The 11017-nt window shown below is 39.4% G+C and overlaps 1 protein-coding gene across 7 annotated transcripts in view; it reads right to left on the minus strand.

Moving 5' to 3' along the window:
• The window catches only part of NCOA3 (nuclear receptor coactivator 3), a 75932-nt gene extending 67988 nt beyond the window's left edge, over nucleotides 1-7944 (minus strand). For 5 of the 7 annotated variants that reach the window (XM_042832341.1, XM_042832340.1, XM_042832339.1 and 2 more), the window contains exon 1: nucleotides 7853-7944. The gene's annotated coding sequence lies outside the window, so the exon portion shown is untranslated. Of the gene's footprint in view, nucleotides 1-7422; nucleotides 7617-7852 lie in introns of those variants that run through there. The other 2 variants (XM_042832337.1, XM_042832338.1) reach the window with 1 other exon arrangement.
• Nucleotides 7945-11017: the final 3073 nt, after the last annotated feature.

The following is an 11017-nucleotide window of genomic DNA, read 5'->3' on the forward strand; positions in this document are numbered from 1 at the left end:
TTAAACCTCACAGGATCCGAGTCTTTCCCCCCTACTGCCTTTGTATGATCTCTAATATGGCCAATATCAGTCTAGCAAGTTAGCTTGCGCTGGCTCTATATCTCACCTCCACAAGTCTTAATTAAGAGCTACAGATATGCATCATCAGAAGATAAACAGCTTCAAGAGAAAACCCACAGGTGTAATGTCTTCAAAAGCTACTCCAGCCTATGCAGATGCTTTCTTTTGTCAGATCAAACGAGCCTTCCTCTTAAGAGGGAGGGGTGAAATGGACATCCTAGGTTTAAGAGGCACTGCTGTAATGAAGAGGACAATTTGCAGATAAAGTACTCTTTTGTTGCATTTAGAGCTCTTATTAAATATGTACTTTAAATGTCAATTAGGCAAGTAGTTAAAACAGATTCTCTCTCTTAGTTATAACTAAGCCAAACAATTGGTATAAATACTGGCTAAAAGGATCTATCTATAAAAACCTAACAGCATTACCTGAAATGTGGTCCTCTAGTAGGCTATGTGCACAGGTCTGCCCATTGAGCCACACTTCCCCATTGTGAGCATCAGGAAAGCTTCCACAGAAGACGAAGAAAGCAGAAGAGAGAGTATTACAGCAGAGTATGCTGCTATGTGTGCTTCAGTACAGTGCAGATGGAAAGAGCATGAAAGGAGTGGAACAAGGGCCACAATTCTCTGGTTTTGTTCAACCAACTTTATGTAAAAAGTTACGACATGAACAGACAAGGTCTTTGGCACTGGTGAAAAAAAAAACTTTGTTTTAGATCTTTCCTTCAGGATGGAGCTGATAAGAATGCTAAGAATGGACAACCATTTTAAAGCCACCATCGTGAATAAGAGGAAGAAATGACTTTAAACTTTCGTTTCCTCTTCCATAAGCTTCCAAGAAACAAGAAATACAGCATTTCCATGTACTAATTGTGCACACATACACATTCAACAGTTGTCTACAAGGAAGTTTCAGAAAAGTTAATCCACATAGACTGCATTACCTGATGCCTACACAGACGGTTCAAAGCAGCTCTTAAGTGCCCCTGTTCCAGGACTTGCCTGAAGCAAATGTGGTGAAAGCAACTCAGATATTTGACAAAAACAGAACGTTAACTACTTGATCCATTCCATAGGACAATCAGCACAATGCTAGAATTACAGATGCAGAAGCAAAAACAGCGCTGTCTCTGCTTTAGGTTTTAGTTCAAGTGATGCAGAATAGCAAAAAAAAAAAAAAAAAAAAAAAAAAGTAACAAAACTTATCTTGACAGACTATTTTGAACCAGTAAGTTTCCTCAAAACACTGGAGTATGGAGAATATGTACATCGCATTTTAGGTTGGTTTTTTTTGGCACGCAAATAGTTTACTTCTGCATTCTGCTTAACTTCTCTGTGATTAGATAAAGCAGCAAACCATCCCTCCCCCTCTTTCTACTCACTGCTGTATTGCCTCCCTGGTTCAATCACTCTGGGATGTTTCAGGGAGACAGTGCTGTTATTAGATGTAAGGTAGCCATAGAGAAAATATAGAGCAACATAGTCTAATTGCTGTATTTGAGTTCTTAAGCGTGCATGGTTTCTATCACTTAAAGCAAATTCTAACTGGCTTACTAGGTGCTTCCCAGAACAGCTTTCTCAGATTCATGCAGACTCAGAAAGCATTTGAAAAACTTTATTGATTACACATCACTCATTCAGAAGTGAAACAGAAGTTGGTTGGATTACACTGATCAAGTTCTACATGCAATTGACTCAACTTATCAGTATTTGACTAAAAAGACATTGAAAATCCACGCAGTATTCGGGTCCTCTCTACTTTTATTCAAAAACAAATTAAAAAAACCACTGAGGTCTAATGACCAAAGTGAGCCATTGCTCACATAGGTCACAAAGGAAGACAGTCTATACAGCAGAGAAACTTTGTCCTCATACAATTTCACACACTACAATTCACTCATGCATCACGGTAAGTAAACAATAAATTAGAATCCTTAGAGCTTACCACTCGTTTGCAAATGCAAAGCAGGGATAGCTGATTTGTCTCATTATGCTCCAACATTTCATATCTCATGCTCCAGCTAAAGCTCAGAGCAGTGACAGACCTGATATAGAATAACAAGAATTTAGAGGGGAAAAAGTTGGAAAAAAAAAAAAAAAAAACCCAAACCTACGTTTCCACTGTAAGCTTCCACTGCTTAGGCATTCTCTGACTTAGTGAAGATTATTTCCTCATTTTAAGTCTTCATTAAATATGAGACTCCAAAAACATCTCCAAATAAGACTGCAACAGTAGTCTTGCAGTGGTTCGTGCTAATGAGTCACCGTTTGTGTTGTCCTTGCATAATAAGTACAAGTATTTACCTACCCAGTGTGCAGCTCAGAAAAGCACGCAGTAAAGAGACAGCTTGATTTTATCATGGAACCATTGGTACTAAGTTTCAGCACTGCATCATCTGGTAGTCTTCTTTAAGGAAAAAAGTCCAGAACATAACTTGAAGTTACATCTTTAAAATACATATACAGACACTAATTTTCAAGTTTGTCACAACAGTTAAAAGAGTCCAGGTTTCTAGAAAAACAAGACAGTTTAAGTCTCCACAGTGATACATAATTCAAAATAATGAACTTAACAAGCTAACTTTTAACAGCACTAACCATCAGCAGAGGACATTCCACACTTCATACTTACTGCCTTTGCCCTTTGCATATATGCACCACCTGAAGTGATTCTCGGAGTTACTGAAAACTATGAGCTCTGTTAGGGAAGAAAAACCTTAGAGCTTGATAAAGCAACTGATTTTCAAGAATAACAGAAGCAAAAGTTGAGTTGCCTATGATATCCTTACTGGGACAAACTCTTTAACCTTCAGAACGTTTCCGGAAGGCTGGAAATTGGCTCATGTTCACCATTTTACAACTCCATGAGTTTCTTCTAAACTGCAGAGGGAGGCAGAACCTACATGGTGTTTCCTGCCTAATCAAGAGAAAAAGCTAAAACAGAAGAGCTATATGATAAACAAGTAGTAAGTAATAGTTAATAATTTTGTATTTACAGAACAATAAACCAACAGCATAATATTTGCATATTTCTCCATTTTGTAAAGATCTGCAGGACTAAGTCTTTAATTTATTCCCAGGAAAATGAAAAGCTTTCCTAAAGTGGCTCATGATTACATCTCACATCAGCCTTTAAACCATACACTTTCAAAACACAATATTAGCAAAGAGATTATCCAATAATCTACCCCATGTGTTTTTTTTCCAACTGGCATGCAAAAAGAAACTTTCAAATATCAAAGCCAACAGTCTCCTGATATAGCAAAGAGCAGGAAGCACTTCTTATTCTACAGGAGCAACAGTTTGAGGTTACCAAACCTTCTAAGCTTTCACTGTAATAGAAAGTAGTCTGATGAGAGCCCAAGCAGGATTTCCTCTGACCAAATTTCTAGCTGTTTAGGCACAACAACATCAGAAACAGAGAATCTGCAGCCTACATTAACTCAACTAAATGCTCTATCACTGAGGTTTAGTTCTCCCAGCCCTGGCTAGAAAGTCTCAACAATCCCATGGCTCAGAGAGAAAACTACAGTAAAATCATGGGCTGAAGAAAAAAATAAAAGGGATTTCCACTGGGAAAAAATAATGGTATTTGTTGAACGGAACACAGTCCATTCTTAATACTTGGATATCTGTTTGTCATTGAGAAATATCTGTATGGCCTGTTGAATAAAATCAGGCCATAAAAGAAATATCATCTGTACTGTCTATTTTGCTGAGAGAAAGCTTTTGGGGACTACAAAAACCACTATCTCATCCTGTTCATATGTAGTCCTATGGAGATACTACCCAAACAGAGCAAATCCCCATCAGCCAGTCTCTTTTGTAGTCAAAAGAGCCCTACAGACTGAGAACAGGAGAAAAAAGGTACTTCTGCCTTTTCTTTCTGCCCTATCCCACTCAGTTCCCCTACTATCACTAGCAATGAAAAGAAACAGCACTTGTAACTACCTGAGAGACAGGTGAAATGCACTGGATTGATAACATTTTCAGCCATGCAACCTGTTTCAGTGCTTACTTCTCAGAAGTAGACGACATTTTCTCATTTCCAGGCAACAGAGAAGGAAGAAAAAAATCCTCATAACTCAGAACAACCCATACAATTGTATATATACATAAAAATATATATAAACTTGCCATGAAAATAAGTCTCTAAAACACCATCTGAGCGTACCTGTTGTATCAAATTATCTCACTCCATGGCTCTGACACATCCCAACATGCATGGAAGTGTAGAAACAGTACAAAGTATAGGCTTTGTGACAAAATCTCATGCTCAGCTGAGGCCAATGCAGGTGCTAGTCATTATGGCCAGCAATATAAGAGTTATATTGTTCCTCTCCTCCCTCTCCCTCACTTTCAGGTGCAACTGATAAATCAGGGCAGAACTGTTAGGTAATTTAGCCACATGTGTAACAACTTTGACGAAAAAATTGCTTGCCCTGACCTAACAATTATGAGATTTTCTGGAAAATTTTCACTGTTTCAGGTTTCCAGAATATTCTTGGTCATAAAATGTAATTATAATGGTGTTAGGCTTGAAGTCATGACACTATCCATGCCTGTAGCCTTTAAAAAAAAAAAAAAAAAAAAAAAAAAAAAAAAAAAAAGCAACAACCCATAACTTGATGACTGGAAAGTCTTTAAAGTTTCCAACAGGGCAATGATCCATAACCTAGCAAAGAACATTCAGCAAACAGCTGAAGCACACCTGAAAGAACTTACATTTAACAGAGAAGGTGACAAAGGTGGAAAAAAATAAACAAACCCACAACGTGCACACAAAGTCAGGGAGCAAAAAGATTTAAAGGCAGAGAGATACCCACAAAGCTGGCCTTACCACCTCCATCCTAAGCTGTCTGCACTAAGAAGCCTGAGTCCCCAGCATAAGAAAAAATGGGCAACAAAATCTCTGGTGGTCCTTCTTTCTTAAGTAGAATGCTGCATTAAGCAACTGTCCTTTTCTTAACTCCATATAACGTCAGAAATGGAGGTGGCTGTACATCACAAAGAAAAAAAATCTGTATCTACATCTTAGAAGCACAGAACCTCACCAACAGCGATTCCACATACTTCATGCAAAAAACTGAAATTCCCTTGTGAGATTGAGTTAGGAGGCAAGTTAATTTTGTTCCGATTCAAGGACAATTAGCTTACTGAAAACTGCCAGCTAAAAATAAAAGTCACCCATTAAATTAAAAGCATTAAAGTAACAGAGTGTAAGTACATCTCCAATTTTCATGGGATGAAAAGGAATTTGATGTACCTTCTCCTAACTAAATGTAACATTAAAACTACTATGGAATGTTTGTCCTGTGATTTTAATCAGTAAGTTACATTTCTTCTCAGCTGACTCTTCCTACGCTACATTTAGAAATGTCAATAGATCTAGTTGCAGAAAAAAAGCACACAGACATATCGCCATTTAAATTTAGGTATTCTTCACCATCCTCCCATATCCTAGGCAATTCTTCCCCTCCTCCCATCTTTCAGTATTAAGAAGGAAAACAATATTTACGATATTCCAAACAGTCACCACTGCAAAGCTTCCATGAACACAATGCAGAATATCCTATATCATACAGTTATTCGAGATCACATCTTCAAGGGAGGCTCATTTAAATGCAGGAGTTGAAGCAACCTCCAGTGTCAGACTAAAGCATCCAAGATCATTTTACATGCTATCAATGGCTTGATTTCACAGACAAATATAACCGAGATGCCCTTTTTTTTTTTTTTTTTTATCAGAGGTAGGGTTCTTCTGTTTATTTCAGCTTTTTTGTTTGTTTCTTTTGTCGTTTTAAATAAAACAAACCTCTTCTATGCAGCTTTAACACAGAATTTAATCATGAGAGTATCGACTAGGATTTCTTGTCTGGTATTTGTGGGAAAAACAAACCACAGCCAAAAGATAGCACTGTATTGTAGAATGCATTTTTATCTCAGCTACACATTAGTCTGAATGATACTGTGCAAAAAAATAAGCTGACAATGCAAACTTCTAAATTAATAAATCCAAAACCAGAATGAACTAGGGTTTCAAAAGAATTAAAGAAATCAACTCAGATGCCCACATAAAAGCAGATTGGAAATAGTACGCTGTCATCAGGGAAGGCACTTAAAGCAAAGCAGAATACTGGGTTTATTCTGCCTGCCATAACTTCCCTTACCTATCATCTCCCAGCCTCTAGCATGACAGCAGCAAATCCACTGTTATGAAATTAAAAGGTATACTAGTAATAATAACAGACCTGCATGAAATTCACTGCAAGTGTCAGAAAAGAAAAAGCCTGTTACAACAACTGCTAACAGCAAATAAAATGACTATACATTATGCACTGTATAGCTACAAAAAAAAAAGCAATTTGGTCAGTTTCCTTTAAATTCAGACTCTTATGCTAGGACTTTCAAGCAGATATTGCTTGTGACTATGAACTAATCTTGTATTTTTATTTAGAACACACACATCTTCATCTCCTGTATAGCAACTCACTACTATACATATTTTTTTAATAGTGGTGACCGATTTAAGTTAAAATTTTCCTTTTAACTATTTTATAGAGATTCTATAGATACTTTCACACTTCCAAACATGCTTCAGTCTTGTCTCATTATTCCAGATAAAAATTAAACATATCTTTTATCTGTAAGTCAAGAGGAAACATTAAAGGCTGAAAAAGATATTTTTTCACCCTTAACAGGTATAGGAAGAAGGAGACACTACCTGAATTAAAGAGACAGAGTTGAAGCTACTCACTAGATGAGCTGACAAAGCGAGCAGCTTCTCTTTTAAAAGAAAACCTCAGACCATGCAGAAAACTGGGAGCAGAAACCACAAACAGAACCAACTTTAGAACCAAGGAGGACTCTGGGAACTATGTCAACCTCAGACATCCCCACCCATATTCACCCCACTTACGCCACAGAATCACCAACACCTCATTCAGACAGCAGACCGTGATATCACACAATTTTTTAAAAAAAGTTTTCTCATCTCCATTTATCAACATCAGCTGCAGAGCAGAAATGAATAAAGAGGCCATAGAAATCAACCTTTCATTTCCAGCATTTCTCATCCTTTTCGTTATTACTTGAGACAAGAGAAGTCACCTCTGAAACTTACCCAGGCTACAGGACGATCAGAAGCAGAATGCAGATAACAAGGTCTCTGGAACCGCCTCTGTGTCAGACAAACCCAGCTGAATGGCAGACGGGGCCATTCCAACCCAGGTACGACACCCAAACACACCTCCTGCCCAGGCTGAGGAGCGCAGGGTCACACGCTTCTCAACATAAGTCTCGGGAATCTAAAGCGATCCCGATTCTCTCGGCGTTACGCGAGGAACCTCCACCTAAACTCACCTCGCTCAGATACGCATCGCACAGCGCTACGGGAAGGCTCCCGCCCAGCACAGCAGCCTCCGACCGCTGCCTCAGGAAAGCCTCCGAACTACACGCAGCGCCGAAGTTACAATGGTTGTAAAGAGGCAGAGGCATTCGCGCGCCGCCTTGGGAATGCTCTCAGCCCCCGATCTCAGCAGGGATCGCTCCCTCACACAGCCCGGCTGCGCGCCCCGTCCTCCTCCCCTCGGGGAGACACCTCCACGCTGGGGAGGGGGAGAGGGAGGAGAGCCGCCCCTCAGGGCCAGCCCCGAGCCGCTCCTTCCCCGGCGAGGGGCAGCCCGCCTTCCGCAGCCCGGTCCCACCCCGGCACTGGGAGCAGAAGAACGAGAACGAGCACCAGGACTCTCCTCCCTCCGCTCGTCGCTCCCTCCCTCCAAACCCCGCTCACCTGGGAAAGGAGCCAAGGCGCAGCTCCGTCCCCGTCTCCCCCTCGCTCAACCTCTCGCCGCCATTTTCCTCGCTGCCTAGATTTAAATAGGAACCAGCCTCCCCGAGCGCAGCCACCGGGCGGCGCGGAGCACTGTGGGATCTGTAGTGCCCACGGAGCCCGCCCCTCCGCGCGCTGCATCCCGGTACTCGTAGTGCCGCTGCGTGCCGGCGGCTGGGCGGGAGCTGCCTCGCAGCGCCGGCCCCGGGAGCGCCCCGTGCCGCCGCGGGCCCGGCCCTGCCGCCTTTGCCGTTGCTGTGCACAAGGGTTGTGCACACAGCCCCTGCTGCGCTGCGGCTGTAAGGGGACTATGGGAAGTCGCACCGAGGCGGGATTTAATTAAAGTATTTTTTATGCTGAAGGATTAAAATACGATACGGTGCCGGTCCTGCACGCAGCGCTCAGTCACAGCTATGGCATGTTTGTGGAGGACTTGCGATACCAAGCACAATCTGCTTGGCTTCAACAGGGAAAAAAACAACGTCTGTTGAAGCAAATGTTCAATGTAATGCAAACAGATTGGAATGAAGTTAAAACGAACATAAATAGCATCAGTTTTTACTTCAGCTATATGGAGGCACGGTTCTGAAGCTAAATGACAGCAGTGCGTGCTGGGCACCTGTAAGGCAGAACACAAGGAGATGGGACAGGGACCCACAAAGCATCACCTCCAACCCGACTGCAGGAGTCTTACACTCAATACTTCTTTTAGAACCAGAATTTACAACATTCCAGACCAAAATGAGCTGTGTGGAGAACATGGGATACGTGTCAGCTACTCAAAGCAGCCATATGAAAAGGCCCTTATCAAGTTGAAGTTTATAGTGTGAAATAATGGAACTGGCTTAAGTCCTGCCATCTCCTCATACAGAGTTCACTACAGGACCATAGGCACAACTGGTATTCAAGATGGAAAAACAAATAAAGCAATTAAGTATGCCTTCCCATAATTCCTAAATCAATACATTAAACTAGTGTTGGGCACCTATGAGTAAGTTGCTATTATGTGAGACTTCAGCTATCTCTAAAACAAATATTAGAAAACCAAGCAAATCTAGAGATGAAACAAATCAGAATATGCTCAAATTCTGAAGAAAAAACAAAACAAAACAAATTTGACCTTAGATTTTACTTCGTCATTAAACTACACAAGAGCTTCAAAATTTTAAGTGCGTGCTTCTAATTGCGAATTCAATTTTAACCAACTGGTAGAGATTCCTTATCATAATATCAACAAATAAGGAAATAATTCATGTTGTTAGGGTACCTTAAATGAAGTGAGGTACTGTTGCATCTCCTGAGAGCACAAGATCTGCTACTTAACAATTCTATTTCTTTCAAGTAATGTTTCCTGCAGGGTTCTCTCCTTCCACTGTGAATTACAAGAGAGCATTCATCAGGGCAAGAACAAGAAGTGAGCAGGGTGTGATAAGTTAATGATGGTATGCAATAACACTGGAATTTACTTCTGCTGGTTTTTCATTTGGGCAGACTGCATATTCTTCATATTTCTTATATATAGATCATAAGGTCTTTGAATTACACTTACTGCATTTGACATCTTGGACTCAGCACTAATCAGAACTTCACGTGTCAATACAGTAAAAATACTGTGGGTTTTTCTCCCTTTTAATTTTCAATTTCTGTTGCTCCAATTATAAACAGAAACAACAAAGTTACCTCTCACTTTATATAATGGATTGAGTAATAAAATACCTTCACTTTTCATTAAAATGTGATCTCTACAAAAATTAATAAACCCCTTGAAATTCTTGTACTTATCTTAAAAGATCATCTTAATAAATGTAGCTGTAGAACAGTAGCATAGCATTTTTATCTATTTGCTCCACCTGCTGGTGCACTTTCTTTTTAAAGCAGTCTTTGGAATCCTAAATGTATTAAACATTTGTCAAAAATATACTTATATGCATTAAGGTTAATTTATGTAATAATTTAATTAAACCCAATTTCAATAATTTCTCAGTTAAGAAAAGCCTAATGGATGTGCACACTTAGACAAATATGCAGGGCTTACATTTTAGACATTGCCATAACTCACTTGGTCATCATTTTCCATCATCTATTATTCTTCTCCAAAAAATGTTCTCTCTTTCAGATGGGAGTCACTCTACAAAACTGATTTGTCTTCTTAAATTTTCAAGAAAACAGCTCATGCTATTGATTTCATGTTAAAAAGACAAAAAAAAAGTCTTATCTGAGACATACACTGTAGTGCTTCAGCAATGTGATTGTACTTTCTAAACAAATTTTAAATAAAGCATAAGTTTAGCTTATACAACAACTAATGGAGTTATGTTTTCATGATTTCTTAAATAAAAGTGCATTTTAACACTCCAATTGGTTAACAAGAAAAAGAACAGACAAATCAACTGAAATAAAAACAGCAGTTTAATAGGAATTAAAACCCACTATATTTGTTGCAATCAGCTACTCACACATTAATCAAAATGAACTGGTTTCAAAGTGGAGCAACTCTGCATGTTAGGGAATAACTGTACTAAAAGAAAATGTTACAACAACACTATTTGTAAACAAGACTCTCTTGTTCCGGTCAGTAAATTCACGATGTGTGTTCCAGCTACTAAGGCTTAGAGCTAAACATCTAACACCTTCTTGACAATATCAGTGCTCTTTCACCCATTTCTCTTACTGTTAGAACCTTTTGTGGTGAAAGTCAACATTCAGGTGGCACAAGAAAGGCAGCAGATTGTGCTTTCAATTGAAGTTGATGGAGCAGCCCATTCTAATAATAAGGAACAAGTACAGATGAAATATTGCTTCCTTTACCCCAACTTATTGGTCTAAAACATAATGAAATTAATTACTTACATAATTACACAGCTTTCCACAGTACTGAGTGTTTAGAAATTGCTGCGAACTCTGACTCCTAAACAACATTTTGTATTTTTAGAAGTTACTCTGAATGCTTTCAGTGGACTTACCATGCTATATGGATTCCAGACATACCTCTTGCTTCATTTAAGATGAATGCAATAATTAAAAAAAAAAAAACTCTCAGACAGGTGCAGGGGTAACAAACAGACATTGATTGTAGGAACTTTCTGTCGCAGAATATCAATTTTGTAAAAACATAAAAACAAGCAG

Source organism: Centrocercus urophasianus, unplaced genomic scaffold, assembly GCF_019232065.1.
Source record: "Centrocercus urophasianus isolate 14NV4802_14NV808 unplaced genomic scaffold, USGS_Curo_1.0 seq_38, whole genome shotgun sequence".
Classification (NCBI taxonomy): domain Eukaryota; kingdom Metazoa; phylum Chordata; class Aves; order Galliformes; family Phasianidae; genus Centrocercus; species Centrocercus urophasianus.